The 6,595-nt window shown below is 39.1% G+C and overlaps 1 long non-coding RNA gene across 1 annotated transcript; it reads left to right on the top strand.

The window, feature by feature from the left end:
• The first annotated feature begins 565 nt into the window (after nt 1–565).
• Nucleotides 566–939, top strand: LOC120528588. The gene is made up of 3 exons (XR_005633550.1): nt 566–628; nt 710–820; nt 899–939. It is a non-coding gene; the product is annotated as an uncharacterized LOC120528588 (long non-coding RNA).
• Nucleotides 940–6,595: the final 5,656 nt, after the last annotated feature.

The raw sequence follows: 6,595 nt of genomic DNA, 5'->3' as shown, positions 1-6,595 counted from the left end.
TATCCACAATGGCTTGCCCTTTGTTGAATGATGTAGTTGATGAGGAAGTTTTAATACTCAGACGAGCATTCAGAGTCTTCCGAGATAGGGCAGACCCATTGGCCTTTTCAGACGAATATCTGACTGAGAGGTACAGATTCTCAAGTGATGGCATCAGATATTTGTGTAGGCTGCTGGGTCCAAACATACAGCACAGGACCGCACGGAGCCATGCTCTCACTGTCCCACAGATGGTCTGCATAGCACTGCGATTCTTTGCAAGTGGCATGTTTCTGTATTCTGTCGGTGATGCAGAAAACCTCAATAAAGCCACTATTTGCCGCACAATAAGAAAAGTAAGTCTGGCATTGAAATCTCTTGTGCACATATTTATCACCTTCCCTGGCCACAGAAGATTCATCCACATCAAGGAGGAGTTCTACAAGATTGCAGGTAACATGAATAATAACAGATTACTACAAAATGTTACATTAGCACAGTCACAGTATGACAGTCATTGTTTTGTGTTATAGCTTTTCCTAATGTAATTGGTACAGTGGATTGCACCCATATTCAGTATCCAACGCCCTCAGGGGCACATGAGGGAGATTATGTGAACAGGAAATCCTTCCACAGTGTCAATGTTCAGGTAAGAATAAGTAATGGTTACTGTCAGCTACATAATTATTCTGTGCATTAAATTATTTTAATAGGCTATATATTGTTACAGATGATCTGTGATGCTGACTGCCTTATCACAAATTTAGAGGCAAAGTGGCCTGGCTTAGCCACGACTCCAGAATCTTTCGGGCCAGTAGAATTTACCAGAGACTCTCTCTAGGTAAACCACCCCATTTTTTTTAAGCACCTTGAACAGCAAGAGTACAGTACTTGTAAGAATTATGTTTTGTATTCACAGGTGAGTTCTCTGGTGTGCTGCTGGGGGACAAAGGTTATGCCTGTGAGACATTTCTGATGACTCCCCTTACAGACCCCCAAACCCCAGCACAGCAAGCTTACAACCATGCCCATGCCAAAACCAGGGCTCGAATTGAAATGACCTTCGGCCTCCTGAAATCCCGATTTCAGTGCCTGCACCACCTGAGGGTCTTCCCAGACAGAGCATGCGACGTGACTGTTGCCTGCACAGTGCTGCACAATATTGCCAGCCTAAGAAAAGAAAGGGCTCCCAGAGTTGCTTTGGATGTTGATTGGGACAATGCTGCCATATTCCCAGATAACAGAAATGGTAGACTTGTTAGAGAACAATACATTGCAAATTATTTCAGTTAATTTAGTTTTGATTTAGCCCATCCCTTAATAAAGGATAATGTAGGCTATATAACTTTTTCATGTGTACATGCATTTTATTTGGCATCAGTAGCACACACTGTGGTTATCTTCCCAAATTCTAGTTCCACTTCACTGGATCGATCACTATAAAGTGTACCTGACAGTCATAAAAAAATTGTAGAAGACCACAATGGTTTTGGAATATTTTTCTTTTATTATTTTGCTGTTATCACTTGTCAGCTTGGAGCTGTGGACAGAACAAATTATGATGATTAATACATTGGGTTACAGTCATGGTTACAGTATGAACTGAAGTCACTTACTTCTGTTTGTAGTTTCTGGATTTCCAGTTCTAGTTTCCTCAGTGTCTTGCGTTTAATTTGCATGTCAAGGTCCATGTCCTGCAGCTTTCTTTTGTTCACATCTCACCTATGTTCTCAGCAAACAAGTCACTTACCAGCCTGCAAAATATTCTTGTATTTAATCTTGACTTGCTGCCAAGTCCTTTTTTGGCCAGACATGTTTGTTCTTTAAGAGGAATAGAAAGATACAAATGATAAAATAGATTAGATGGATAAAAATAGAGCAAATTATCTGATTATAGATTACATCAAATTAATTAGAAACAAAACCTACATACAAATAGATAAGAGTAAAAGGATTAAACACATTAGAGACATAAAATAAACTAAATATATCAAATAGATGCATATAGTGGGTAAGTGTTTGCAATTATTCTTCATGTTAAATGCATGTCCACTGGACACATTTAAGGCAAAGTATACAATTATTTTTGAAAATGACAAGTAACTCCTTGAATTGTAATTATGAGGGTTTCAGTGGAGCACTGGTTATTTGGACTACTTACGCATTCAATCGGTCCGCTATTGTTTGCCAGGCATTCTCTCTTTGCTTTATTACAGCAGCTGTATTGCCTTTTTTACATATTATATGTTTCACTTCTTCATACGTTTCCATAAGAAGCTGTTGCTCATTAGGCTTAAAAGTATGCCGCACGGTTTTGTCCATTTTTGCATCGGTGATTCTGTGATCGATTTCGTGATCTTTTTAAGAATACCATGAACGCGCATTTATCCAAACTATATACACCTGGCTTAACATATCCGCGCGTTCTCATCCTGGCTCAGCAAACGTGCAACGGATTAAGCCAGGATGCACTGATTAAACTAGGTCAAGCCGCGACTGTTCTGTTATCCTGGCTTTCTTAATTCTACTTTTGTGCAATACCCCTCTGCTCCGAGCAGGGTTGATGATTTGGATCTACTGCTATGACAACACATCCAGCAAGAGTTTTGAAAAACCGACAGATCCAGGATCTTGCCAAATAGTCAACAATTACATCCGGCTAAACGAGTAATCCATGTACAAAAAATACCCCCTGTACTTGCACAATCCTGACATAAACAGGCCTGAAGAAAAAAAAAAAAAAAAAAAAAAAAAAACACTTGAAAGAAGGCAGCTAATCTCAATTAAGACCAAAAATTAAATTTGGTGTGATCAACAGCCAAGACTGTGGCAAGTCCAAATACAAATACCACTAGGTTCAAAACAAGTTTGTGACAACAGAAAAAATGTTTCAAATTCAGATTCAAATCCAATACTAGATTAGAGTACTATAGTTCTTTACAAGACACCACATTGAATTTATAATCATCTGAACATTTTCAGGAAAAGATGACAAAAACAGCATACCCAAGTAAGAAAATCACTATACTCTGTATATGATGGCAATAGTGACCATATAAACTTTTTTTTTTTTATAATTTTATTGATTTTATTGTAATCACACAACATTCCATACAAATAGATCAATGTTTACAAAAATAGGATTGAAAAAAAATCAACCTCAACCCCTGAGAAAGAGAGCAGCAGAGTAAAACTTAAAGCTAGTAAAAATAAGTAAATATATTAATTAATAAGTAAATAAAGATAAATGGAGAAGAAAAAGAAATGGTTAGAGAATCTGCTTCCTCAATGCTTTAACTCTTTGAGGGCTGAATATTTTTGCCAAAAAAATACAGTTTTCTGGAAAGCACACAAAGCAGTGGCTTCATGCTCTGGTGGACAGCCAGGGCCCTTTCCCAATCGGGATGCCTCTTCTATATATGGTCCAGGGGAACAAGTATGGACTGATCAGTACCTCCCCCGGGACACTAGATGGCAGCCTCCCTGGGTGGCAGTGGTGCCTCGGATTCCCACAGGGCTCCATGGGAGATGGAGTTCTCTACAACACTGTTGGGATCTGGGGGTGCTGCCAGGTGGTGCTGCGGTTGTTCCTGAGCCCTGTGTGGGTGGCGGCTTTTCCACCACACCCATAAGTGCAGCCGGAAAGAGGTTGTCAAACACCTGGAGCACTTCGGGTGGGCTATAAAAGGAGCCAGCAGCCACCACTCCAGGAACCAGAGTCGGGTGGCTGTGGATGAAGCTTGCCAGAAAGGAGTGGTGGAGACAAGAGGAAGAGAAGAGGTATTGTGGGGATTGTACTTGTGCTTATTGGAATGGGGAAGGTATTGCCCACAGGAGAAGAAAAGAAAAATAAAAAATTTATTTGTTTTATCAGTGTGCCTCCTGTGTCTGTCTGTGCCGACAGAAGTCAACATAAAACATCTGTTGTTGTGTGCTGTGGCAGGAATGCACAGCAGGCTGGCTGCCAGGCTGTCTTTGCGTGGTGTTGGTCGGGTTACAGTGCATCCCAATCTGGTGTGTAACTTTGTCATTGAAAGTAGCGGTCCTCCCAGCCACACAAACCTCTTCAGCACCACGTCCAGCTGGGGACTGATCAGTCAATGCTGGCACTTCGCAATTATTTTTGATCACTTGTAGTCCAATTCAGTGATAATATGCAATATTTTGGTTTACACATTCGCTTCTATTTCTCGCCAGATATCAATTTAATTTTTGCCGTTGTTTGCTCCTTGCTACTCGTGTGAGCTCAGGGAATCTCAGTCAAACCAACAAAGATAACTTTCCTTCCAGCAAAGAGAGCCCAACTAAAACACAATGGCAGGTTTTGTCACTGTTTATAGTTGTTTACCACCATCAACCTTTCCTTTTGACAAAAGTTGACATTCGCCCTGAGAGAGTTAAATGCTTATTCTAAAATGTTATTGATTAGATCCTGCCAAGTTTTGAAAAAGTTCTGCGCAGATCCTCTAAGTGCGAATTTGAATTTTTCCAGTTTCAAATAGTATATGATATCAGTTACCCCCTGACTTAAAAGAGGAGAGTTAGGATTCTTCCAGTTGAGGAAGATAAGTCTACGTGCCAATAGTGTAGTAAAATAAATCACATTTTGTTTGTCCTTCTCCACTTTAAGCCCATCCGCAAGTACGCCAAACACAGCTGTTAATGGGTATTAGCAGGGACTGTGACTCCGAGGCTGTCTGAAAGGCATTTAAAGATTTTGGTCCAGAATGATGTTAATTTAGTGCAGGCCCAAAACATGTGACCCATTGAGGCTGGAACTTGATTGCAACGTTCGCAGGTTGGATCTTGCCCGGGAAACATTTTGGACAATTTTCAATGAGACAGATGAGCTCAATATATAATTTTGAGTTGAATAATTGTATGCTTTGCACATATGCAGCTTGAGTGAATTCTCTGCATTGCTACATTCTACTCCTTTCTGATATATTGAGTGAGAGATCCTTTTCCCACTGTCCTCTTGAATCTTTGAAAGGGAGGGACTGTAAAATGGTTTTATATATATCAGAAATGTTGTCTGAGTCCTCAAGACTAATCAGTATTTTTTCCACCATAGAGGGAGGTGGGAGGTGAGGAAAATTGTCCAGGTTGTGTTTAACAAAGTTTCCAATTTGAAAGTAGTGAAAGAAATGTGTTGCTGGGAAGTTAAATTTGGAATGTAACTGTTCGTAGGATGCAAAGAGGTTGTCTATGTACAGATCTCTAAATGATTTAATCCCAAATCTTTTCCAGATATTAAAAACTGCATGTTTAAGAGGGTGGAAAAAGGTGGTTCTCCTGCAGAGGTGCCACAGATAAAAGCTTCTCTATCTTAAAATGCTTCCTACATTGTTCCATATTCTGAGTCAGTGAAGCACAATTGTGTTGTTAGTATATTGGCTATAACTTCCATTTGATGGGGCACAAAGCAAGGAATATAAAGAAGTACTGCAGGATTGTATTTCTATTGTGGACCAAGCCTGTGTATGTTCATCTATTTGTGTCCGTGTCCAGGTTTTTATAGCTTATATGTTTGCTGCCCAGTAATAAAACTGAAAGTTAGGTACAGCCATGCCACCTTCTGTCTTAGGTCTTTGTAAGGTAGCTCTTTGGATACGTGCGTGTTTTGAATTCCAAACAAATGAGGTCATGGTTGAATCTAATTTCTTAGAAAATGATTTATTGATAAATATTGGAATGTTTTGAAATAAAAAGAGAAGCTTAGGAAGGATATTCATCTTAACAATGTTAATTCTTCCAGCTAAAGTGGGATAAAGAATTGACCATCTATGTAAGTCTTGCTTAATTTTTTCCATACAGACTGCAAAATTTTGTTGATAAAGAGCTTTATGTTTACTTGTGATGTTTACGCCCTAGGTATTTAAACTGATCTGCGATCATAAAAGGGAAGGTGTCCAATGTACTGTAATATTGTGTGCTTGAGAAGTCACTGGAAAGAGCACACTTTTAGTCAAATTAATTCTGAGACCAGAAATCTTTTGAAATTATGTTAGTGCTATTAGGACAGCAGGCACAGTATTTTGTTGTTCTGATATACAGTACCATATCATCTGCATACAGAAAAATTTTCTGTTCAAGTCCTTCTCTGATTATCCCCTTTATCTCATAAGCATTTTGACAATGAACTGCCAGTGGCTCAATGGCGATTGCAAAAAGTAGTGATGACAAGGGGCATCCTTGTCTGGTACCACATTCTAGTTTAAAGTAGTCTGAATTAATGTTGTTAATACAAACTGAAGCTTCTGGATTGGTATACAGTAGTTTGATCCATACACAAATGCTAGGGCCAAACCCAAATTTCTCCAATGTAGTGAAAAGGTAGTTCCATTCAATCATATCAGATGCTTCTTCTGCATCCAAGGATAATAATATCTCTGGGGTGTTTGACTTTGCAGCTGAATATATTACATTAAACAGGTTTCGAAGATTAGAAGCTAAGTGTCCATCTTTATCTTGATCTTGTGATATTACCAAAGGCAGCATTTTCTCCATCCTTCTAGCTAGGACTTTGGAGAGTATCTTAACTTCATTGTTCGGAAGTGAAATTGGTCTTTATGATGCACATTGTAATAAGTCCTTATTTTGTTTAGGAAAGATG

The sequence above is a fragment of the Polypterus senegalus genome, chromosome 4, assembly GCF_016835505.1.
Source record: "Polypterus senegalus isolate Bchr_013 chromosome 4, ASM1683550v1, whole genome shotgun sequence".
NCBI classification, from domain to species: domain Eukaryota; kingdom Metazoa; phylum Chordata; class Cladistia; order Polypteriformes; family Polypteridae; genus Polypterus; species Polypterus senegalus.
This window is presented reverse-complemented; position numbering and strand designations above follow the sequence as displayed.